Source organism: Myodes glareolus, chromosome 1 (genome assembly GCF_982192425.1).
Source record: "Myodes glareolus chromosome 1, mMyoGla1.1, whole genome shotgun sequence".
NCBI classification, from domain to species: Eukaryota; Metazoa; Chordata; class Mammalia; order Rodentia; family Cricetidae; genus Myodes; species Myodes glareolus.
The window spans coordinates 11,986,428-12,013,673 of NC_142026.1; the positions used below are offsets into that span (position 1 = coordinate 11,986,428).

At 40.4% G+C, this 27,246-nt stretch overlaps 2 long non-coding RNA genes across 3 annotated transcripts in view; both read right to left on the reverse strand.

Annotated features, from left to right (window-relative positions):
• The window catches only part of LOC146896184 (uncharacterized), a 51,060-nt gene extending 38,122 nt beyond the window's left edge, over positions 1-12,938 (reverse strand). The window contains exon 1 of one of the 2 annotated variants that reach the window (XR_015004909.2): positions 12,475-12,938. This is a non-coding gene — a long non-coding RNA (uncharacterized LOC146896184). Of the gene's footprint in view, positions 1-6,546; positions 7,125-12,474 lie in introns of those variants that run through there. The other variant, XR_015004910.2, reaches the window with a different exon arrangement.
• A 109-nt stretch (positions 12,939-13,047) lies between these two features.
• Positions 13,048-26,657, reverse strand: LOC148123256 (uncharacterized). The gene is made up of 3 exons (XR_015735626.1): positions 26,499-26,657; positions 13,874-13,969; positions 13,048-13,434 (listed from the first exon to the last, which is right to left on the reverse strand). It is a non-coding gene; the product is annotated as an uncharacterized LOC148123256 (long non-coding RNA).
• Positions 26,658-27,246: the final 589 nt, after the last annotated feature.

Below are 27,246 nucleotides of genomic sequence, written 5' to 3' on the forward strand. Positions count from 1 at the left end.
GTTCCACATGATTGGTGTATAGTTGTAGTGTTGCTTCTTCCAGGGAATGCTTCGTTGTTTCAGAGTACTGTGGTATCACACAACTTTTCAGCACGTGCACGAAATAAAATGAAATGGTGATGCCCTCGTGTCAAAACAGTCATGCAGAAAGTAATAAAGGAAGATAGCTACAGTCAACCGGCAGCTTCCACACACATGGAGATACAAGTGTGCATACACCACAAAAATTCTAAACATTTTTATAACAGCTACACATTCTCCATGAAGCAAAATTCCACGTAGCTAAACTCATTTTTCTTTACTATTTTATGAGTTCCTTTTACTTTTACTCATATCGCTTTCTAAGAGACATTGAAAGTACTAAAAACCTAAATAAGGCCAAACAGTAAGAATTACATTATTTAAAAATAAATAAAATTAAAAACATGAATTAATAGAATTCATGGGCGGTCTTGGGAAACATTAGAACCTGAGGTACATTCATTAGTGTTGTTTCTAGCTGAAATAATTTTTGAAGTCCATAACTTCAGGGAACACGTTCCCTCAGAAGCTCCACTTAGCTGTAAGAGCCGTGTTTGCCCTGATCCACAAAGCCATAACTAATGCCATTTGCCAAAGGAGGATGACATCTGTTTAAAGTTGTATCAGAGGCAGCACTGTAGAGCTGACCTAAGACACCACTCCTCCAATCTGAACCCATAAAGAACATTTCCTCGTCCTCAAGACGGTCCATTTTGCTGCCAATCACAACTAAGCTGCTAAAATGGGATTCTGGATAAAATGTCCTGTCCTTCCCTCCCTAAGCCCGCCCCGCCCTCAGCACTAGGGATTAAAGCTTCATGTATGCTAGCCAAATGCTCCATGACTAAGCTGTAATGCCCCCACTGTTGTCTTTCTGGATTCCTATGATGCTGAAGTTTTTCTTCAAACTTACTTCACTTCAAACGAATCTCCATTGCAGCTGAGACTCCTCCATGCTCCATGGAATGCTTTTCTGCTTCCCAAGATCCAAGGCAGGAGAAGGAGTAAGCATGTTTTTTGTCTCCCCCGTTAAAGAAATATTCAAGAGTCAGTTCCTTTACACCATTGTCCTGACAATTTATCATTTCATTAGAAGTAAGCCAGGACGAGGTTCAGCTCTCCGCCATCCTCATGAACACACTAAGCATAGAAAGTTCCAGTACGTAGGCCACTCACCTTTCCCAACAACTTCTAATGGAGCTCTGTTTTTTTTTTTTTGAATTGAACCAGGTGTGCAACGTTGCCTTAAGCCTTAATTATTTTAGTGCAGGATCTGATGGTTGAGGATATATGATCCAATTTCACCTGTCTCTAAAGGTCCAGGAACTAGAATCATGAGGATATATGATCCAATCTCACTTGTCTTTAAAGGTCCAAAAGTCGAATCATAAGAACGGCAATGCCCTAGGATTAGGTGTGAATGCCCATTTCCCTATGGATATGGCCTGAAAACATGGATGTAATGAAAGCATTAAAAATGCTTTGGAGAAGAGCATAACTTAGTCTTTACTGTCTGTCTGGGATGTCATCATCCCATGAATGAGTAAACCCTGAAATCTCTCTACTAACTAAGAGGGGGGAAGCAGCATGTCCATACGCCTTTCAAGGAACTTAGAGTACCAGCACCAGATGAACCAAAGGAAGGGAGATGGTGAGAGACAATGAGTCTTGAAATAAACTTCAGAAAACGGAGAGCCAATAGCCTACTTTTATCATTACCACATATAATAAACTGGTGATGAGAGAAATGGGACCTTCATGCTTTTGTCAGACTGAGTCTAAGTCAGTGGTACAGGGCTACTTTGAGAGAGGTCTCCCAGAGCTAGCCTCTAAAAGTTATACTATGTTTTGATTTTGTTATGTTATTTCAAGATGGTTTCTCTGTGTCACCCTGGCTATCCTAGAACTTGTTCTGTAGACCAGGCTGGCCTCAAACTCAAAGATCCACCTGCCCTTGCCTCCCAAGTGCTGAGATTAAAGGCATGCACCATTACCACCAAGGGATACTTTGGGTTTTTTGTTTCATAATTCTTTCACTTAATATTTTTATGGATCTCTAAAAAGACCAATAGATGAGGAGAGGTCTATAATGAGTCACATAAGACCGCAGTGACACACACGCCTGCCTCACAGTGCCCATCAAGAGGGCTGCAAACAGGCAGGGGAGGAAGTTTGGGATGTGCTAGTGGAGCATAGCTCCCTATAAAATCCTTACAGTAAGGAAAAGAATGTTCACTTTTTAAAACTGAGTTCGAATTTACCATCAGGAACAATTGGGTTTGGAATGTGAACAAGAGAACAGAACACCTTGTATTTGCAGTCCACAGAGAAAAACTACAAGGTCTATAAATTATCAAATGTGAAGCATTGGGCATCCCATTGGAATATAATAGATGTTGAAAAACACAAAAATAGTGAAGATGAGAGCTAATATAGGGAACTTAAGGAAGAAGCTGGGCAAATATTGCTAAAATTCAAGAAAAATGGAGATCGGGAATGAAAGCAAAGGTTCGGTAGCTGCTGGACTATTTCTGTCCTTGACGATGAAGGATCAACTGAAGTTTGAGAGCCAGGAAGGTTCACATATGACTAAGTGTACGGTATGAGTGAAATCTTCAACCACCAAGGCTGTGACACACACACACACACACACACACGCACACACACACACATGCGCGCACGTGCGCACGCGTGCATGCATCTAGGCTGTTCCCTCAGATCTCCTCTAACTTCAGTTATTTCCTCAGGGACAGGAGCACTAGGGACATTTATTGTCCTAATCTTTAGTCTTTGCCCCAGTTCCAGACACAGCATCTGACCCCATTGAGTTTGGATAACAGGAGCACCTTTTGGGCTAATAGCTTATTTTGTGGAGTCCTACAGGGGTTCAGACCATCAGGAAAAACAAAACAGACTCGAAACTTCAAAGTTATAACTCTGCTCTCAACACCACTACTTTCTACTCTCCTAGGATGGTCAGCTAAAGCCCATTTAAAATGTTCAACTGCTCCCCTACTTCAGTGTCCCGAAGTCCACATTGTGCCAACAAGCAGCGTGGTTTGTTTAGTATTGTGCTTGCCTAGCATGTGTGAAGCTCTGGTTTCAGTCCTTAGTACTGCATAGCCTAGGCACAAAGGAACATACTCAGAAAGCAGAGGCAGGAGGAACAAAAATTCAAGGTCATCCTTGGTTACATAGTGAGTTCCAGGGTAACCTGAAACACAGGAGACCCTGCCTCAAAAAAAAAAGTCTTTATTCATGCTTGCCAGATTTGTAGATTTGTTTCTTCAAATAAGCACTCAGGGCAACTGAAAAACACTAATGTGTCCAAATTCTTCTTTTGTGATATTCTAGTTTAATAGATCAAAAATAGGAGACCAATAAATAAGTAACCTGACATTCTTTCTTCCATCTACATCCACTGGACACTGCATATCTCTCATTTTCAAGCACCTACCAGGTACCAGAAAACTCACATTTATTTTCTCCTTGAATGTTATACAGAATGATTCTAAAGCTATGAGTTTTCTTCTCACAGTATCCATACATTGAGTGATATTTATGCTTCTTTTTCTTAACTCTAACTTCATACAAGGCAGGAATTTTTTTATATCTAACCATGACCAGAAAAAAATATCTTGCACACAGCAACTCCTAAATATATGTGTGTTATACCAAAGGGAATCAATCAATGAACAATTGACTTTTCTACATATGAACTATTCCTAACACAAGGTGTTCAGAGTCTTACACCTTAGACTTTATATATCAAACTATTCATGAATGGTCTTATGTAACTGTGGGTTTCTCTCCCACCAGCCAGTTCCCAAATACCCACTCTGAGGCTTAATATAAATTACAATCTGTTTGGCCAATGGCTCAAATGGTTATTACTAACTAGTCTCACATAAATAAGAGTTCTTTTAGCAATCTGTATTTTTACTGGTAAAGTTCTTTTGTACTATTATGCCAATCTTGATTTCTATTTTCCCTTCCTGCTTCATGCCTTGACGTAATTGCTAGTTGGTCAAATGGCTGATATAGGTTTGGTGCCATCTTTGTATATTGTCTGTGGATTTGGGGACAAATATATTTAGATTTCTCTCTTTTTCCTTCTCAACTATATAATGGGAATAAGACATGCTTATGAATATTCATGAGTCACAGTGGCAAATGTTAATCTTTTTCTTGTTAAATTTTCTGTCTTAGTGATAACGACTTTAAAATACAAGAGGTACTTCCTTAGCTTCCTTTCTCGTTGACTTTGCCACACAGATGTGTATCCATAGATTTCATTGTCCTTATCTCCTTCCTTATAAGCTCAGAAAATTACTGGCCTGATACCTTTGTGTCTTTACTCCTGTTGACCTTTTCTAGAATGTCTTATGCCTTGCCTTTTGTCTGCCTGACAAACTCTGATGGGTTCTTCGTTACCTTCCTCATAGATACAGGGATCATCAATTCTCATCACCATGTGCTACTGTGTCTAGACTTGGGCATTTGGATATTTGCATTTCTTCTACTTGAGTGTTACTTTGGAAGGCGTCATTTCCAGTTGGGCTTCTCTAGGGTAATGAGCTAGTTTTTCTCAAGGCTTTTGAGCCACGGCCTGGTGCAATGTTGAAATGTAGACACTTGATATCTGTGGCACTGAGTTACTGCTGGAACCAGACTTTCCCTTCCCCTCTCACCCATGAGATTTTAAAACTCTATATTCTCACCAGTGCTTATCATTCATTTTGGAGTCAAAGAACTCTCCGTCAAAATTGGAGGTGACTTTATAACTTATAACTTACAATGTTATTTGAGGAATTAAATTAAATAACAGACATAAATTGCCTATTACAATAAATATCCAAAGTAATCAGTGATAAAGTGGTAGTCATAATTCTACTAGACTGTTCTCTGGGTAAATTGCAGGGCAGAGGAAGGAGTTTCAGGCTAAATAGTTAGGCATGTTCATCACAACCACTTACACCCTGCTTCTCACCCTTCCAAGCTTTCCTAGTGTTTCCCAAAACGAGAGGAAGACTGAGTAATCCCTTATGAAGATAACCGAAATCTTCTTTCTGGGCTAATCCCATCATGCCTACATTCCTTTTTACTTCAGTCAATCCTGAAAACCACAAGCTGTCTCTCATCACTTGAACTCTCCCGTCTCCATAGCCCTTTGAAGAGTCTCTAATCCGGAACCATCTTCCACTCCTCCCTTTTCCTGCAAATCCTGCCAACACACCCTCTGGAATTTCTGATAACTCACTGACTTGATCTTCTTCCTTATGTGTATTCCCTTTCCTTTTCTGCTGGGGCTTAAGCCTCCTTATACTTGTGAATACTACCCCCTTCTGCACTTCAGAAGGGGAGCATTTTCTTTCTCTTACATCTTATAAATCTAAAGGTATTTTGATATTGTTTCTTGCTGGCATTTCCATGAAACTAGACCCCTTTCTTTATAAAGGAATCTAGCTCCTTTGAGGTTTATGCCTTTGACAACCTCAACTTAAAATGCCCAATACCCTTATACTACTCAGTTGCTAAACATAAGGTTCCTCAGTAAGGGAAAATTGAACACATTTCTCCCTACTACCACCACTATTTCACAATTATTCCACGTCTGGTGATTCTGTATCCAGGTAGACTCCCATGTTGGACTATTCTTTCACTGTCTTTGCTCTTAGTCCCCTGACCTCTATGAGATCAAAGATCTTATCCTCAACTCCCTCTTCTATCAGGTCCCAAGTCAGACAGAGATCCTCTTGTCACCTTAATGGTAGACATCAATAACCTCCTCTTAAAATGCCCTGGTTATGGGTGGTGACCACCTCCCTCTCTTTGTTAATCTCTTTAATAATGTTTGCAAAAAATTTTCTTCATTTACACAGGGAGACCAATCCTGCCAGCATTTACTTGTCTTTTCGTCTTCACAGCTCTGCTTCCCTCCTTACCCAGTAGAACATATATGAACTATCACCCTCATTATCTCACACGTTCCTCTGACAATATTACTGCCTGTCTTTCCTTGTTCTATCCACTGCTTATCCTGACGACAGCTTCTTCCTATTCTTTGCGTGACTCAGAGCAGCCCGAGTGTGACTTGACAAGACACGCAAGAGAGTTGATCTGTTTTCCTTGAAATGCATGACTACCACATTGGTAGAGTGGGCCTATGATGTAGTCGTCAAACGCCAACACTCATTTCCATTCACCTTAACTTCCTTACTGAAAACAAACCGTGTCTGAACATTTAACCTTTCTCCTTCAAATCTCAACATCTTTTATACACTTCTCTACATTCTCTGGCCAGCCCCCTTACCTCAGATTTCACTGTTAATATTTTTGCAATAAAACCATGTTCACATTTCCTTCCTAGTGTTTCTGTACCAAGTACTTTGCATTCCTTTTTGTGATGGATTTTGTTTCTTACCTAACTCCAATTATACTTCTTTCCCCAGTGTATGCCCTAGACTCCCTTTCATGTACCTTATTCAATAGTTTTGCCCTAATTGTTTTGGAACCATCACTTACCTCTTTATTTAGAAGGAACATGTCATAAATTTCCTCCACGAAACAGGCAAACCAAAGTGTCTTGCTTGACTTCAGATCTCTGTCTCTCTGTCTCACTGTTTTTCTATTCCCCCTTTATATTTGCTTTCTTGCTCGTTTGTACCAAACTCATACTTTAACACTGTGCTGCTCTACTGGCTCCACCTCCTGCCACCCTGGTATGTCCCCAAAGGACCTCACTTAATTGATACGTAAGTAAGAAGTAAGTCCCAACTTCTTGAAAATAGTCTCTGTCCGTATCACTTTCTTCTTTCTGCCAAAAGCAGAAGGCAAACTCATACACCCTTGTGGTAACATCTGACATAGTCGAGCACTGCTGGGCCATTTATCTTCTCAGCCTCCACCGTGTCTGTTTCCCTTCTGCTGCCATCTCCTTTACCGCTTGCCTTTTGGGTTTTCTTTGTTAATCTCCTCTCAAGGCAACCAAACTGACATAGTCAACAGGAGATTATTTCACAGCCATGCTCACCATAACTCCATGACATCCCTGCTATCATTCAGAAAAGTAAAAGCCCCTCCAGTGATTCCAAAGGTCTTACTTCGACTTTCTCATAGCTGAGTCACCACCCTTCTCTGATCACACTGCCCCATCTACTCTGCATCTAGCTCTCCATGGATATATTTCAGGCCTGCTCATACCTCCAGGACCTTGGTCCTTGCTGATTTCTCTACCTATACAGAGACTCCTCTAAGTATCAGGCTGACTGGTTCCCTGTTGCATTTGGGTTTTCTTCCAGATGTAAATCTATACACCCTTTTCCCTACATACAGTCACTCTCTAATGCATTTAATCTTCTTTTCTCAATATCTTTGTTCAATATATGGTTTGTTTATTCCTTTATTCTTCTGCTTTTCCACATAAAATTAATGGTGCATGGAACTGGTTAGGGTATCTAATTTTTTGCATTTTTTCCTATCTTTTCACTAACCTTTTCCCTAGCACCTAGCAGTGCTCATTGCTTGATAAATATTTGCTGAACGAATAAATAAAATCCTCCCTTCGAATGTCAACATTCCTGTGATAAGCATCTATACATATGCATTCCTAAAACCATTAAAAAACCTTTCTCCACTACTTAAACCAACTCTCGAGCACAGTAAACTGAGAATGGCAGTGAATGGGTCAGCCAGAACCTTCTACTGAATGTCTTTCCTTTGTCCTAGCACGGAATGTATTGACTAATTCTTATAACTCTCTCCATTTCCCACAAAACGCAGGGTGGTTAAAGTCCAAAATCAATAAAAACAAGAATGCTTAGAGCGAGAAAAAAGAAAAGAGAGATTATGAAGAGAATATACTTTAGAGGAACTCATAAATACAGTGAAACCATATCTGAGAAACAAAAGGAAGATTTTTAAGGATGCGTGTTGGTAGAGCAGCCTCTCTCTACTTGACTTTTCTCCTCTATAGAGTCTAGGAAGTCTTTCTCAGGCCAGCTGTGCTCCATCATGCAGAGCAGAGGACAAACCTTTTGGCCTCAGCTTCAAGTTATCTGAACCCAGATAGGGACACACAGGATATGCCCCGGGCAAAACTGTCCAGTGGAAATACTTGGCTTATGTCTGGAAATTCCCTTTTCCCTGTCTCTTTTCCCCTTTAGGGATTGTATTCTCACCCCCTTCATTATTAACCTCCTAAATCTTTCCTCTGTCAAAACCCCCAAAACAATATCTCAACAATATTTACGCTATAGCCAAGCTACAATTTTACTTTTTACCACATTTAATAATTAAAACAATGTAGGCTTTTAATTTTTGAGCTAGTTGATCAGTTCCTCTGTTGTGTAGCTATAAAAATAAATACACAATCCAGCCCAGGCAACTGAGGCAGCTTAACATCTGGAACAGTGTTTTCCTATAAATCCTTAGTTTCCACAGGTAAAATATCTGGTCGCATACTGTCCTCCCTCTTGGCATGCAGATATGTTTGTTGCTTGATATTTCCTGGGTAGATGCAAATGCCTATTCACCCCAGTTGTGGCAGTAACAATAGGATAAAGAAAGGGTTCCACTCAAGTCTAAAGTTGATAAACCAACGAGTTCACGTGGGGTTACTTACAAGAACATATGGAACTCAAAGGCTGTATCACCAAGGCTACCACCACCATCACGCCCCCTTCAGCGTGCCTGCGGAACTCACTGCCCCAACTGCAGGCAGCTCTGTGAAGGAGAATCTGCTCTTCATGGCCACTGTTTACTACCTGAATAACGCTGGGAAGTCAGCTTCTTGAGTCTTGTCACTTTGAACTTCCTTAGGATGAAATGTTTCGATTCAAAGGAAACAGCTGTATGATGAGCTCTATGGTACTTCGTGATAGCAGGGGTGACAGTGGCAAGACACCCTTTCTAGCCAAAAGAGGGTTTATTGAGTGGAACTGGAAACTCTTGGCCACCAAGAAGAAGAATCTAAAAAGGGACTTTAGTGTTTGCCAGTAATGATGCTGAGTTTAAGGTTTTTAATAGGCCTAGGTGAGCTCTCCTTGTTGTACGCATATGCAAAGTAAGTGGAAAGTGAGAGATTACCTAACTCAGGAGCCTACCTACAGGACAGCCTGCCAGACTCAAGTAAAGCTCTCACATGGCTCTGTGCCCCCATGCCTTCCCTCTCTGCCATGATGTTGCAGAAGAACTAGGGAAGGGGGAGTAACCCCACAACAGGTTTATTTTGGGTACCTTTCCTGCCCACAAATGGCTCAGATCACAGCAGAGACACACAGACACACAGACACATACACACACAGACACATATATACAGACACATACACACAGAGACACATAGACACACTGACACATAGACATACAAACACATAGATACACAGACACATAGACATAAAAACACATAACACAGACACACAGACACACACACCCTACAACATACTTGTGCACACACAAAAATTTAAGTGTAATTACATTTATTTTTGCATTGCTTTGTTCTCTCCTTTAATTGCCTTTATGTACAAACACATACACATGCTCACATACACATGGATACACAGATAAACATAGCATCATATCTTACACATCACTCGGGTGTCCTTTTTCTCAATTAACAAAGTTATTATGGCTACCCAAAAATGTGCAGAAATTAATTGTATTTTTCCATAAGAACTAAATTAAAAAATAATATCCTCCACCTCTACTCGCATTAAATTTTCCAATAATGCCATGGTATATTCTGCATCCTGAGGCAGGTGCTTTCTCTCCTCTGTCTTTTTGGTCTCTACTTCACCCATGTGTTACTGCATCTCCCATGCTGACACCATGATGTCTAGATATAATTTAGATGCACAGTCCTCTCTCTGGGACATTATAATCACACAGTCATCTACTTAGGATGATTAATGGGTGCCAATCCAGGTTCAGAAATGCAACAAGTGTTGAGTGTAAACTGTAGGGAATTTGTGTATTCGTGTATAATAAAAATAAAAACAATACTATTACAATGTGCCTACATATATTGCTTTTGTCTCTAATCATGGAAAAGTCTTCATAAATAACTATAGTTCTTACTCATTCTTTTTAGAGGCTGCATGATATTCCAGGGTGTGGGATTTTATTGCTGTTTATTTGTTTCACTCTGAGGACTTTATGATTTCTAAGAATAATCTTCCAAAGACTAGTCTTTCTGGTCCTGGTAATCCCAGGACTCATGAAGCAGAGCTGGTGTCTCACACATGACATCTAGGCCAACCTGGTCTACATAGTAAGTTCTAGGTCAGCCTGGTCTCCAAGAGATCCTGTCATAATACAAAGACAAAACAAAGCAAAATGTCCACACATAATTGATGTAATCTACTCTCTTATTTTTGTGGAGATATTTTCTAAAGCTGGAATTACTAGGTGAGAAGGAACACACATTCAATTTTTTAATATGTGGTAAAATTATTTTCCCAAATGTTTGTAACAACATACACTGTTATTGTAAATACCAGTATTGAAATACTTATGCAAACAGTTAATGCATTTTAAACTTTCTAATGTGCTCTATATGAAATTCTGTTTTAATTTTCTTGAGAATTTCAAAAGACCCATTCTTATGTTTGCAAAATACTTCGAATGACCCTGGAGATTGAACCCAGGTCCTTGCATATGCTAAGCAAGTGGTCTACCAAGTGCTCAGTTTTCAAAAAATATCATTTGACTTTTATTATTTATTATCTAATTAGTTTAAAAGATTGTTTTGTTTACGTGAGTGTAATATGTGTATGTGCATCTAAGGGCCCACGGCGGTGAGAAGACGGGTCAGATTCTCCGGCACTGGCAATGCAGTCCTCAACAGTTGTGAGCCACCCAATAGGGTGCTGGGAATAGAGTTTAGGTCCTCTGGAAGAGCATCCAATGCTCTAATGTTTGAACCACCTCTTCAGCCCCCTTTGCTATATATTTTAAATATTTACAAGTAGTCAAATAAACTAGGAAAATTTTATCCTACTAAAGCAACTGTGTAACAATTTCTTACAAAGGAATTTTTAATGTCACATAAAAAGACACGTACGTTAGTCTTTAGTAGTTACTTTTCTCAATTACTGAGCCCAAAGACCCAACAAAATAAGCTAATGGAGAAAGGACTAATCTGGCCTCCAAGTTTAAGAGTACAAGAGAGGTCGTGGCAGCAGGACCATGACACAGCTGGTCACTGTGTCTCAGCAGTGAGAAGGCAGAGAGCAGGAAGTGCTGGTGCTTAGCTCACCTTCTTCAGACTTCAATCAACCTAGTCACCTTCTCGCAAATCTGTGTAACCAGGAGAAACCATCAGTCATCATTGAAGGCAGTAGCCACTTACTGCTGGTGGGAGGGGCAAGGACAGTACAGAAAGTGGCTTGAGTCTTCCGTAAAAGGAAGGAAAAAAAAGTGGCTCTCTAAAGATTTTTAGAGCTGTGAACTACAGCTTGATAGTTTATGATTTCAGTTCACTCCAAATTTCTCCTAATAAGCATTCTATACAGTTGGCACATTCATCCTTCTGAAAGTTACATGAGCGATGTCAATCAAATGGAGGGAAGAGATATTTGATGCAGAAGCTAGAGGGGAAACGAGAAACATGGTGGCCCAGAGTGACCAGTGCTCCTCTACAAGGGGGACTCTCTCTACAACGGAGAGCAGGTGTTAGTTCTGCGTAGCATCCATGCAGGTGACTCCCATTAGAGACCCTCATTTCCACAGCCTAGCACAGTTGTCTCCCATTTCCTTCCCTTCTCAGTCCCTTTTTCTCCGCAGTTTTTATTGAATTTGAACCAAGTACATGCCAGGCACTCCTCTAGGTCATGGGAAGTCGATAAAAACATGTAGGTGGCTCTTGCCCTTTGGAAAATTCAAGTGTTTGTTCATTAAGAGAGAAAACAAACAAATCACAGCATCATAAGGACGGTGACCTAATGGATAAGATTTGCTTTGTTGGGAACAAAGCAGGAGGAACGTTTGAGGGCCCGGTCCTTACTAGAGACTCAAGAAATATTGAGCTAAAGCATAAATAAATGGTTAACTGAACATTTTAATTAGTTAACAGATGAGTTAACTAATTAAAAACCTTCAAAATCTAGAAAGCTGTCATACACACAGGGAGGAGAGGAGAGAGAGAGAGAAGCATGTCAGCTGAACTTTTAAAAAGCATGTGTTTTGTAGGGATGAAAGCAGAGACGGTCCCCCTAAGAGCAGGCAGAGATGTAAATTCAGAAAATAGAGAGAATGGCAACTTCCACCGAGTGTGCAAAACTAAACGACTAGACATTCAAGGTGTGAGGGTGGGGCCTGAGAACTGAAGTTGCTTTAGTGGGAGACCTCGCTCAGACCATTGATCACTGAAGCCCATGGGAAGGAGTATAGGTTTGAACTTGTAGCTCAGGAGCTGCCGCGAAAAAAGTGTGAGTAGTAAAGTGAAGCCGGGTTTACCTTGCCGGCGTTTCTCTCGGAGAGCCTGGTCAGGAGTGAAGAGGCAAAGAGAAGAAATACAAGCCCACTTCCGGGGACCTAGGGGCTGGTGCTACAATGACCTGCACCTGGCTCCTAGAAGTAAGGCACGAAGAGGAACTAGCACTTTAACAGGTCCGGGGGTGCAAAGGGTAAGACACAGGAAGGAGGGAGGCTAAACTTCCTTACTTGCCTTTTTTTTCTTATTTACACAGAAAGAGCATCATTCAGAACCTTCAGAAAATGCATCTTTAACAGATGACTCTGACTCCAGGACTGCTAATGGCTGGGAATGGAGACAGAGGGAGGCTAGGAGGCTCCTAAGAGGATGTATGGCTGCTCAGGGGGTGTTTTCCATAAATGTAGATGTTTAGCCAGTCACCCGCTGCAGCTTCTTTTTTCTTTCTTTCTTTAATATTATTATTATTAGTTTATAAAAATTTCCACTTCCGCCCCTCCTCCCCTCCCAATACCCTCCCACACCCCCCACTCCCTCTCCTCCTCCCTCTTCGTCCCTTAGGGCAGTCAGGGTTTCCTGTCCTGTGGGAAGTTCAAGTTCCTCCCCCCTCCCTCCAGGTCCAGGAAGGCGAGCGTCCAAACAGACTGGATCCCCAAAATCCAGCATATGCAGAGGAAACAGGTCCCAGTGTCATAGTCAATGGCTTTTCAGAAAGACCCCGGGCCAGCCACAGTCAGAGAATCCGGCCAAATTCCGAGAATCTGGCTAGATCACGTCCTCGTTCAGTCCCAGTCCGACTGGCCCTGGTAAATTCTCATCAGATCCGTTCCCTTGTATCAGTGGGTGATAGCATCCCTCGCAGTACTGATTTCGTCTTTCATGTTCCTCCTCCTTCCGCTCCCCCTCCGGACCTCGGGGGGGCTCAATCCGTTGCTCCAATGTGGGCCTCCGACTGCATAGCCGTCCTTCGCCAGACGAAGGATCTATGGTGATAAGCAAAATATACATCAGTATGGTCATGGGCCACGGCCGATTCAGGCACCCTCTCCTCTGTCCAGAGAGCAATCTGGGGGATTTCTCCTTGGACCTGGGATCCCATATATAATCAAGTCTCCTGTAAACCCTAAAATGGCTCCCTTAGTTGAAATATATTGTTCCCTGATCCCATATTCATCCTACCTCCCTCCCCCCCATGGAGGGGGAGAGGGCTAGAGAGAAGGGAGTAGGGGAGGAACGGGGAAAGCTCACTACAGCTTCTTAAAGTATTCAAGCGCCCCAGGAGTTGGCAGGCTACCTTCAGGCATCTGAAGGGGGCCGAGGCAGAGCTGCTGCAGTACTGTGGCATCACAGACCAGAGCCCACATGTCCCTCCCCTCCCTGCCCGCATTCCCCAGGACCCGTGGTTAACAAAGGAAAACTTACCTACATTTCCCCCTCAGACATAGATTGTTCTCAGTGCTCTGTCGACATTAGCTTCACCAACTTGATGTATGAAACCCGTGAACTGGCAAACAAGACCTTCGGGGGAGATTAAAGTTAGGCGGACAAGGTCCTAGGTACGGTCGTGAGAGTTTCTCTCGTTTTCATTTACTTTCACAGACATAAATCAGCCTAAGAGGGCATTTCAATGCAATACATGATGTCACGATTATTGAGGACTTTCTGTGAGCCTGGCATAAGACAGTGTCATCTCATTTGATACTCCTAACAGCCAAACAAGTTGGATACTGTTATTCCTGGCTAGTGGATAAGCATGGCAGAAGTCATTTTCATTTCTTTCCTTATTTTAAGCATTGAAGATTTTTTTCTCTTCAATTTCTATTTGATTTTCATTGATGAACGCTTCTTGGCTGCGTATGTTATGAATGCTAAAATTGCCTTATTACTTTAACTAAATGTTTGCTACCCTTCGGAGTTTATGATTTATATTTATTTATTCTCTCCTCCTACTCTTCCCTATTGGACCAGAAGCACAGTAGCTGGTGTTTGCCTTAGACAGCGCTTAGCTCAGTCACTGACGGTTGGAATTCTCTTCCGACACACATAAAGCACACAATGGTGTTCCCATCAAACAAGTCGACTCAGAGACACTGGGATCTCTGCCACATCACTCACCGTTAACTGGGAAGGGAATAGAACATATATGAAGTTGGCCTTGATATTTCTTATGTTTCCTCAGTTTTCCTTAGATAGCTTAATTCCTACTGCAAAGTCCACTTTATCTCCATTTTCTATGGTGATTTAAATTCTGTCGCCAATGACTAATACGAACTATGCCAGCATCTGATCAGGCATTGAAAAGTGAACTCAAAATAAATTGATCAACAATAACCTGGCATTATGTCAAGAAAATGAAAAGTTGGTGACATTACCGTTTGTCTCTGTCACTTGATTTAAACAAAAGTCTTGTTGTATTAGGCTTGTTTTATTTGAACAACACTGGTAAAATAGGGATTATCTTTTTTTTTTTTTACTTTGCCTATTGCTCCAAATTATCTAGAAACAAAACCGACAAAATGACTATATATTACAAGAGGATTTAGTAGATTGGTTTACACAGTAAGGTTGGAGTAGCCCAACAACGGCTGTCTCGCACAGGTAAGGCCAAGAACCCAGTGATGACACAGTGCAGAGGCTCCTGTCGAGCTGCTGGTCTATAGTCTTTCCGTCCACAGAATTTACTTCTAACATCAGGGAAGAAGTCAACAGCAGCAGGACACAGGAACTCCCCAGTGAGAGGCATGCCTAAGCCATCAGGAAAGGAGAGCTGTCTGTCTTCCATGGCTTCTTATCTGGGCTTATAGAAGGGTGGTCCACACTGAGGGTGAGTCTTTCCACACCCATTAAGAAACTCAAGGTCCACCGCCCTCCATTCATGTCTAGGAAGGTGAGCATCCAAACAAACCAGGCTCCCACAAAGCCCGTCCATGCCGTAGAATCAAAACCCAGTGCCATTGTCCTTGGGAGGGAGAGGGAAATGGAAGGTGGGGAGGAGGTGGAAATTTTTAATAAATAAATTAATTAATTAAAAAAAACTCAACACAGTCTTCCCACCCACGGGCATGTCCCCAGGCCAAGCTGAGGTAAATAATTCCTCACTCGGGTTCTGTTTGCAGGTGTTTCCAGGTAATTAGGTCAAGTTAACAATGGAAGCGAACCACGACAACAATCATGGCGTGGTGAGGCTGATTGAAATCCCTGCTCCAAGAAGACTTTGAAAGTGAAGCTTGTTTAAGTCATAGCATCCACGCAACGGTAGGGTAAGAACTACCTGTTTAGTTGAAGTGAAATCCCTGAGTGGCCTCCCAGGGTATTCAGTTCCACTGACCTAGGGGTGGATACCTGAACAAAAGATGCCAGTAGTGAGTATCCAGGGACATCAGCTGATGTGACAAGGACTGAGGCACTTCTGATATTATGATATATTTTGTTACTAAGCGAAATACATACTATAATTCTAAATTACCTTGAACCACTTAAATATTGCCCACCAGGGACTCAGAGATAATAGAGAAAACAAAGTTGATAGCTGAGTGGAGCAGCTTCCTGCTCACATTCCTGGATGATCCAGATCCAGACGTACCTGGGTGCCGCTGCCCTAAATATTTACATATGTACAAATCATAAGCACATTTCGTGGATAAGCTCCACTGAGTTTCTGACTCGGATACCAGGGGTGCTAAATGCCCAAAGGATGCAGTGATGCTGTCAGCTTCAGTCCTGGTCCAAGGGACATACTGTCTACCCGCAAATTCCAATAAATCTGGATTAGGTAAAAAAAAATTGAGGGGATACAGAGCAAACATCTTCTGGTTGCAGTTTGTAGGATAGTGTTATTGCCTACTTGCAAAATAAGTTAAAGAAATTAGAGAAATATTTGTAACCACCTCTAAATATGAAAACTCTGAGCTCTGTTGGTGTTAAAAATAATTCAGAATGTGTGTAGTCAGCAGTGTGCATTGTGTTTCCTACACCACTCAAGACTGGCAACTTGATGTTAATAGATAATTGTGCCCTCCCGTTGCTCCTAGGCTATAACGTCTACTTTAAAGGGCATTTTGTGGCAAAGGTCCAAATCCTCTCACAGCAAAACCCGAATACTAATGGAGTCGCTGTGATTTAAAACTATGAAACACAATCTGTTTCTCAATGGAGGAAATAAGAACCATAACCACAAATAGTTACAGTTTCTTAAGTCATCACTGAAGGATATTGTTCCATTTTAATTCATTATTTAATGACAAGAGAAGGGAGATCGTGTCGAGGAGCGGAGAGGCTGAGAGCATCAGATGTAATACCTGGGTTCAAGGTTTGCTTATGATACCCACTAGCTGGGTAGCTGGGACACGTCACATGAGAGCTTGCTAAGTGTTAAGCTCCTATAAAGATGTTAGATGAGCTAAAGCTTAAAGGATGGTTTGTTTTGTGTCTGGGAGACAGAAAGAACACAATAAGTAGCTATACTTGCTGCTGTTATTCTGTCCGAAATAATGGCATGGAAAGGTGCTAGTGTGGCAAGCAGAATCCTAACTGCTCTTGCTTTCTGCTGAGGGCATTCTGCATGGATTATACTTTTCCCCCTTTCTTTCTCCAGTGCTCCTTTCTCTCCTCATTCTTTCCCTTTCTTTTCCTTGTCCTTTACCCCTATTTTCTTTTGTCAGTTGAAGAGGGCAAGAACAAGAGCGCATGGTAGAAACCGATGGCGCTTACTTCTCAAAAACCAAAAATTATTCCAATAATGAAGTTACACCTTTTAAAACTCTTACATCTAAGACTCCTAATTAAATTTCCAGTTCAAAGCCATTCGTTTATAAAGTGCCAGATCTTCAAACCTTCACACAAGTAGGAAAGTATTTCTAAAATACACTTTACATTTTGAAAATACAAGCAGAGAAGTTGTTTCCTGGTGTAGAAAGGACATATTGTTTCCAGGCTCCAAAATAGGATTTGGTTGAAGGAGAAATCCAGTCTAAAGATCATCTCCACATTTCATTGCCTACTTACTGAACATCATGACTTCAAAAACATTTCACAGAATCATCTAAGAGTGTACTTCTAGAGAAAAAGTCAGGAACCTCAATAGTAAAAATAAGTTTACATCAGAGGATGAAGGTTTTCTGGTTGTGTACAGGGCAAACTGAAGCAGGTAAGGTTAGAAAGGACAGACGAACATTCTGAAAATGATAAGAAAGGTGTTATCCAAGAGGTCACCAATGCATGGACCAAGCGGGTAGAAGGAAGAAAATTAAACACGGTTCTGTTTAAGAACCACATTGTCTGTGAGTTGATAGCACTCCCTGGTGAATTTGACGTGGGTTGTATTGTAGGAAAAGAAACAGTAAGCTTCTCTTGGGCTTGGAAGCTAAGTCCGTTTATGGAGTATGCTAACCTGTATTCGAATGGCACATTTATGTTGCAAGTCAGGTAGACTTTTGCCAAGTTGGCTAGAGAAAATGGTATTAGCAACAGAGGCAACACTATGAGCCAACATGTAAATGCTTTAAAGAGCCTGGTGTGCCCATGAAGAGGAACAGCTTGGTCATGGAGGATGCACAGGGTAACAGGCAAGAAAGAATAAGGGCAGGTGGGTAGAGCCAAGTGATCAAGAACAGACTTGGTGACTTAGGTTGGAAAGGGATTCTGAGACGAGAAATGGTTAAAGAAGCCAAGCTTTCATAAAATAAATCAAAGAATTAAGAAATAAAATGACAGTGGGAGAAGAATTGGCCATACATATGAAATTTACACGGACCTGCAACTCACACAACAGAAAATTTAAAGCAGAGTTTCGAAAGAGTCAATGAACGTCATAAAATATGCTAGACCCAAACCTGGGCCAGGTGGTGATAGGGCACACCTTTAATCCCAGAACTTTGGCCAGCCTGGTCTACAAGAGCACTTTGGCCAGCCTGGTCCATGACAACCAGGGCTGTTATAGAGAAACCCTGTCTCACCAAAAAAAAAAAAAAAAAAAAAAAAAAAAAAAAAAAAAAAAAAACAACAACAACAAAAAACCAACAAACAAACAAAAAAAAACCCTAATACAGTTGACAAGAAAAAAGCTGAAAGAACCGGAAGGAGAGTGGATGAGAATGTGTATCACTAGATGAAAAATCCACAAGCTTTTCTTCCCCTTAAGTGCTCTAAGAACTCATTGGCTTCCAACAATGAACTTCTGAGTCACTCAACATTGTTAGTCTCACAAACTGGATGAGAGACCGGGGAAGATGGAGTATTTAGGCACTGCGCATAATTTCTTACAACTGTTGGGTGGTGGAGATAAGACTTGATCATACTAGTTTTGTCTTAGGAATCACAACTTTTGATCATTGCTCCCACATAGTCTTTAAAGGGGATGAGAAATTTTATAGAAGAGAATCAGTTCTTATTTAGTCAAGTTGAAACAAGAGTTTAAACATCTCCTTCTCAATGTTTCCTCTATGAGGTAAGGTGAAGTCATGGGTTATCTGAAGTTCAAGAACTACTATGGTTTCCCTTTTTTCTGTTATAGTCCTCTCAAGTACCATTAAATAAAACACATTTTTCTTTAAATATTCTGTGGCTATAAAATTATTTTGGCAAATTCTTATTCCTCACTCCCTTCCATCTTTCTCAATATAGCCATACAAGATACATGAAACCATGGTAACCATGACCACATCTGTTTTAGTATTAAGAGTCATTCTTTGGATACATTCTGCATGTATTTATTTTAGTTATAGAATTAATTTTATTATAGTAAACATTCTTAACTTCTACAGGAAGATGTCATGAACAAGGGATGAAAACAAGATCCTACCAATGACAAGGCTCACGTGTTGTGTTCTCACGAGTGACTGAAGGAATGAACCCTTGTCTCTGATATAACGAAAGCATCCTATTTTCTACACAATTAAAAAAAAAAAACACTTTACCAAAAGTTCATACCAAGGAATTAGCTTGCTGTAATCTTTTGGATATTGAATTGTTTAAGGATGCAGACGTTTTGACTAAAAATTTGGTCACTTGTGAATTAAGAACCGAATCTGGGAACCAATGTCATAGCAGAAATTATACTGAGGTTGGAGAAAATGGAGTCTAGTTCTGAATCTGCCACTACCTGGATATCTTAGTTAAACCATGGTCCTGGGGTTTGTGTTACCTAATCACATCAATATAGAAACTGGAACACACATGTAAGTCTCTACTCCTCCAAGAATAATCTAGAGTAATACAATTTAAAGAAGTATAGGGCTACAAGAGAATAGCACAATAAATGACAGAAAGCAACGCAAGTCAACATTTGGGGAGAGTAGAATGAATGATGGAGACAAACACAGGTGAGATCAGACAAGAGGAAAAGCAGCAAGCTAACGCTGTGTGCAGAACACTGGTGTCGGCGTGAGAACGGCCGGCCACAATTCTAACCTGCGGGACAGATGAGAACTGCGCTTGCCTATGAATTGAAAGCAAACTGTTTCTTTCCTCGATGTTCTTCCCCTATCTGTCTTCCTAAGCTTTAATCATTATTTACTCTAGGACAAGACTAGAGGTTGCTTTCTGGGAAGTTAAGTAGGAAAGGTCTATAATCAAGTGATTGAGAACAACTCATTGGGGGCCGGAGAAATGGCTCAACGATTAAGAGCTCTGGCTGGTCTTCCGTAGGATGTGAGTTCAATTCTCAGCAACCACATGTTAGTTAGCAAGTTAGCAACTGTCTGCAGCTCCAGTTAGCGCCAGGCATCATCATATGAAGAAAAAAAATCACTGAACATAAAACAAAATAAGATATATTTTTTTAAAAACATTTTGAAAAGGACAACTGACTGTAAAGTTAGGCAACACTGTGACATTCTTCACTTAAAAATATGTAATTCCAATTATTCAACCATTCTAGTAATTTCCTATGAATCACCATAGCTCAAACATGCAAAGATCATTAAACAATTGACATAGTCTCAAAGGTCCTAAAGAAGAAAAAAAAGTGGAGGAGAGGAGGAAAAAATTGAAACAGAATCCAGAGAAAATTGACAAAGATACTAAAGATCCTGTCACAGATTGCATCCATCAGATGAGAGCAAAATCTTAGCATTTCTAAAGAAACAACCCAAGATCATCGAATAAACGTTGAAATCAAAATTTATGACAGCATAAATTAAAAGTGTATGAATACAAAGTTGTGGTATTATGGAATAATGTTCCCTGGATATGGCATAGGTGTTATCTTCCTGAACTCTCAGCAACAATGGTTACCTATGTGAATCTGAACAAGACTAGGTGCGTGGATGCTCTGTCCTGGAAGAACCCCCCCCCCAAGGATATCTAAATAGTTCATGGCTGCTGATGTCTGAAAGCTGTTCACACTCCTGCAAGTAACATTAATTAAACTATTGGTTCAGCCAGGTAGATTTGGCAGGAATGACTTTCTCTGTCTCCCTTGAGACAGTATATGGCAATTTCAAATATTATGACACAAAAAATGCAAACTACAATGGAATACAACAATAAAATTATATAAGACATACAACTTTTGAATACAGATTTTTAAAGAGAGAGAGAGAGGAAAAAACATTAAAACTCCAGACAAGAAATTTAACAGAAGTGAAAATTTTGAATTCTTAATGCAGGCACTTCAAAGGATGCATGTGTTGATTTTTTTTTCTAAACAATCCACACAAAGGACATCAATGTAAGGTGACTGACACCATAGACTAAGAAAATTCCTAAAAACTTTAACCAGGAAGGAAATTTAGAAGCTACAACATGTAAGATTGTTGACTGCAGCTGAAAGCTAAAGCCAGCAATAAAGTCAGCTTACAGGTCTTAAAGAAAAACTAAGCCCCATGTGTAAGTCTGTAGCCAGCCTACCTATCAGTTATTAATCTTACTAATATGACAGTATGGCAGCAGAATGTGATCATATTTTAGGCTTGGGCTCAATATGTTCATCTTGCGAATCCTTTTATTTTCCTTCCAGAACTTGTTGCATATTATTTCCCAACAAAATTAGGAAAAGCTGGCTGTGGTAGCTAACACCTGCAATCCCACACTCTAAGACAGAGGCAGAAATCCTGATCTACATCGTACATTCCATCCTAGCCAAGGTTCTGTTAAAAAAGGACCGGAGTATGGAAATTCAGAACAAAAGTGAAGGGAAGCTGAGGGCATCAATTAAGAAGACCATAAAACAAACACCCCAGGACCAGGCGTGAGAAATCTCGATTCCAGTTGTTGGTCATAATAGTTCAGAAGTCTCCCAAATCAATATAGGTTATCGCTGTACTCCTTGGTTTCTTCCCAGAGGTTGAAGATAAATCTCTATTGCTGAAGACACAGTGTACTTTGGACACAAGACTCTGAAGATCCAAACTGGATCTCACCCAGAAGCCTCCTTTTATAGGATCAGAAGGTTCTATGCAAGCTGCCAAGGAAGAGAGGCAATCAGTAGTCCTATCAAGTGTGACACATATGAGCCATATAAATTACAGCAATGGCCAGGTTTTCCAAATACCTCTAAAGGTGCAATACCTTGGCGGTAACCAACAACTGTCTAGTTGGACTTAAGGCCCATTCAAAAGAAGGGAAACCGTGCCTGGTACTAGAAACCTCGAAAACTTCCTGAGACTAGTGAAGTCATAGATCTTAGAGGAGAATCTACTACTAATGCTTAACTAGATAAACACAATTTCTAGCTACATTCTAAATGGATCCTTATACCCACAGATAAGCGTAGCTCTCACCCGTCATCAAAGAAGCTTCGCAGCAGAGACCATTACAGAAAACCACAGCTGGTCAAAATGCAAAGCACCACACACTGATCATAGGGTTCCCAGCCTCAACGGATACATCTCCAACACAGACCCTGTACCTAGGGCTCAGAGGACATTGTAGGAGACAGACTAGGATTCTAGGAGCTAGAGACCTAGGAAATCTTCTGTGAAATTGAATCTCCTAGAAATGCCAGGGAAGGTACGGTCACTCGTCACACCTAAATAACATGTCTACCTAAATAAGGCCAGAAGAATGCAAACACCACAGACATGCTAATGTGCAGGGGACAAGCCCCATTCCTAAACAAGGAACTACAGACAACTAATGACTACTGAGAGAGGGATAGCTAATCTTTCCCAGGGATGAGCCCCCCTCATTGATTATATAATGACAAGCAATTACCACAGAAATTATACACACACATGCAATACTAAATGGACTCATCAGATTGGATTTATATATTTATGCACATAGAGGAATATATGCATATAATATGTATGTAACAAGAGCAAAGAAAAAGTGGTCATGTACTTCAGAAGGAGCAAAAGGACATGGGAGGGATTGGAGGAAAGAAAGGGGTGGCGAGAAATGATTAAATTATGTATGTATTTAAAAACCAACAAAAAGTTGTCTCAGAAAAAAACAGCAACAAAATGCTAGGAAAGTCTTTCTCTCTGGAGCTGAAGCGTGCAAGGTGCCAAGATACAGAACTCAAAGACAATGTGGAGTTTGTTTTACAAATGCATTAGGTGAAGAATTTGGGCTTTCCTATAGGTAGGAGATAATACAATGATTGCTATAGAAAACTAAGAAGACAAAATATAAAGTATAGGTAAAACTAAAATCTCAAACTCAAACAATATACAAATATCACTCTACTGATGATGTTTAAATACTATCTTAGAAATAATAATAATATAAATGTGAGGTGTTTAATTCACATGGTAACATGTCTTTAGGTATTTAGGGAATAACAAATTAAGAAGAGTCTAAGTATTTAAGGAGTGATTGAGAAAGGGTATAGAGGTAAACAACTTCTTTATTTTATTTTATTTTTGTCTTTTTTTTTTTCAGGGCAGGGTTTCTCTGTAGCTTTGGAACCCATCCTGGAACTAGCTCTTGTAGAGCAGGCTGGCCTTGAATACACAGAGATCAGCCTGCCTCTGCCTCCCGAGTGCTGGGATTACAGGCGTGCACCACCACCGCCCATCTTAGAGAAAGGGTATAGCAGTCAATAGCTTCTTTCATAATTAGAAGTTCATAGATAATGCTAACAACTCACAAGCAGAATTACCATGTTACTATGAAATATAGAATTATAAAGTAAGATAGATATAAATAAAATTCTTGCAAATGAAAAATTTTGTTAGACAGTGAAGTGGAATGAGATTGGTTGTGTCAGGATTCAACTTATTTTCATTCTGTTCCCTATGGTGTTGTATGATATTTAAGACAAATATACATGTTTAATATATATTTTCAATATCAGAAAAAATTGATCCTTGTCTTCACATACACAAAACAATGCTTTTGGGACTTATCAAGTAAAAACAAAAAAACAAAAAGAAACGAATTGTTTGTTTTAATTATGTCTTCCATAAGTGATCTATGTACAATTTATTACAAACACATATATATTTACTGCTGTATTCAGTCTCTCCATAGGCAATATCATGAAGTATTCTGTCACTTCTGTGATAAAGAATGTGACAAAAGATAATAAAAAATAAATGTATCTCAAAATAATTTAAGTTCCATGTAAAACATTGCTGTGCATATCAACTTAGAATATATTGTGATCTTCAGAGATAATACGCCAAGTAAATAACTCTCTCTCTCCGAAATCGGAAAATTAGACAGAAGCTACTATTTATGTTATTTGAATATTTTCAATATTTGAACACATTGCAATAAACCTTTTCAGTAAAATCTGGAGAATATTATGATGGGAGAAACAAGTCCGCCACAGAAAGACAAATGCCTATGTTCTCACTCAATTGTGGATACCAGTATGCCAAACCTGTAGTAGGGAATGAAATGCAAGTCCCTAGAGATATGTCATGGGGAACACTGAAGTTCAAGTGATTGCTCTCCCAGCTTTGCTGCTGGTAATTTATACTAAGAATAGACGTAACTATTGGTATGAGCCCTACTCCCCTCTACCTGTAAGGTTTATTTTGAATAGGGCTGAGAAAACAGCTCAGTTGGTAAAGTGCTTGACTTGCAGAAATGAGGACCTGAGTTTGGTCCACACAAACAGCCGGGCCTGGTGGTGCACACTTGTCCTCCTGGCGCTAGGGAAGTGGAAAAGCTTGGTTCCTGGGGCTTGCCAATCATCAGCCTACTTTACCTGCTAAGTTTCAGGCCAGGGAGCAATCTTTTCTTAAGAAAAAAATAATTTTAAAAAAGAATATATCATATAACCAGTCATTCATTATAAATATCATAATTTTATGTCTTACAAAATGAATACAGTTATCTCCATTTTCTCTCTCTCTCTCTCTCTCCCTCCCTCCCTCCCTCCCTCCCTCTCTCTCTCTCTCTCTCTCTCTCTCTCTCTCTCTCTCTCTCTCGTGTGTGTGTGTGTGTGTGTGTGTGTGTGTGTGCTTTTCCAGAGTCTTTCCTATGCATCCTGGACTGATCCCAGACTTAAGAGCTTTCTGTACTGCCCCATCCCACCCCAATGCTACATACAATTAAAGCCCCACTCTGCTCACTGTGAAAAAAAGAAGGAAATAAGGTTGGGGGTAGCACATGAAGAGTAACACCTAAGGTTGTCTTCTGGCCCCCACAAGTACTCACTCACAAGGGCATGCCCACCAGCACAAAAAGAACACTATTTATAACCATGAGAGTCAAAGAGAAAAGGAAACGGCACAGTCAAATGCCAGTTGTAGAGAGTAGAGCCACATGGTCTACCCCTTGGTAGGGATACAGTATCCTTGCTGAGAAAATAAAGCGAAGACCTACTCATGAGGTATCTGGATGGAAACACTGCAGGCAAAGGAAACTTAGGCATATATCGGTGTAAGTCACAATGAGGCCCTGGTATCTGATTTGAGAATTGACTAAAATGCCTGGGATCTGTGACTTGTAAGCTTGCAGAGAAGAATCAGTTTCTACAATAAAGATCAAATGTACTTGTGTGATATATTTTAAATATGCACTAAGAAAGGCCTACACAGGGACTAGAGAATTGACTCAGCAGCTGGGGCATTTGCTGCTCTTTCAGGGGACCAGAGTTTGATTCCCAGCATCCACATTGGACAGCTCACAACCAACTGTAAATCCGGTTTCAGAGGATCCAACACCTTTATCTGGATTCTGTGGGCACCTGCATGCATGTGCATACATACAAAAACACACAGACACAACATACACACACACACACACACACACACACACACACACACTAAACAGACCAAGTGGAGAACATATGAAAGATCAAAAATTTGTTTTAAACTAGTTTATTTAAAAAAATTATTTATAAATTATATATAAAAGATATTTGCTTCTTGACATTTATAATTGATTTTTCTCATGCATGTATTCTGTATTTTAAGAAGTTAGAAAAATGTATCAGGACAATGATACCTTTAAAACAAACTTTGATAATCATTTGAACTCTAGTAAGTTCGACCTTAATGTTGGGGGCTGCAGCCCCCTGGCCCCTTGACTTTCTTTGCCTGCTGGAATGAACGGAGTTGACAGCTTGTTTTCCTGTGCCTGCGGCTACTCTTAGCATGAGACCCCCCTGAGTTCCTGATGGCAGGGGAATGGTTTCTGGTGGGTTTTACAGCTAAAAATCCCAAGAGCTGGCTGTGGCTATCAGTTAAGGATCCCTATATAAGCGTCCCTGGAGCACAATAAAGTTGACATTCTTGTTTCAAGGATGACCCGTGGCCCCGTGTCTCTGTCTGTGTGCCTATGTATTTAAATCTCCAGCCCATTTCCCGGCTTCCGTGCCGTCCCAATACGATAGGCACCACAACTTAATGAGTGCAAACATTAGCACAATTGCCATGATACATTCAATAAAGTAATAAAGTAAAAATGCCAGTTTGGTGTGGCCTTCAGATTGAAAAATTTAAAAGAAACCTGGTACGCTTTGAACATAAAACAATTTTAAATCTAGTTAAGTGGGGTTTTTTGTTGTTGCTGTTATTATGGACTAATATAAAGTAAGACATTGGAAGACAATAAAGGAAACTAGGTTAGAAGATCAAGGGAAAAAAGCAGCATGGTACATAAACAGAGGGGTATAAATACAGATAGGCTGATGGGAAATAAAACCCACCTTCTGCTTAGATGCTGTCCGGCTCTTAACTGTGAGTTCTGAGAAGACCACAAGGCTTTGATCGCCAGAAGAGGGCTGCGCACAGCAGCAGTGCACAGAGCAGCACCATCTGGTGACGGAACAGAATAAACCACAGACAGTGCTGCCTGAATCTTCAGGGACTTCCTGCAAAGAATGGAGGAGGAGGGAGGAAAAGATAGTCGCCCCGCCACCCCCCCACACGTGCACACGTGCACACAGACATGTTGCATGCACACACATGCATCTATACTTACTTTTAATAGACTTTTCCCAAATTAGTTTTCTCTTCCTTTCAACAGATTTTTTTTTTTTTTTTTAGAATCTCCAGTTGAGAAATTTCAGGTTTGTCTATCTCCTGCGAAAGGACAAAGAGCATTTTAAGTGGCTTTCAAAGCTTATGACATTTTCAAAGATATTCTCATGACCTCTGAAAATTAAAAAAGTCATTACTTCCCCTTTGTTAAAAAAAAAAAAGAAAGAAAGAAAGAAAAGAAGATCCAATATTTTTAAGATTTTTACCACCTGGCGCTGGAAGCTGGTTTAGAGGATTCTTATCGTTTAATTTTAGCATTGCCTGTTTACCCCTAATGTGAAGTTCAGAGAAAGCTGTTGCGGAAGTAAAGGGAATCTAGTGGCAGCATGTTGGAGCAATGCCCTTACAGTAAAGACACTTTCCTTCGAGTTAACTGGGGACCAAACCACATCTATGATGCCAAATGCAGTCCCA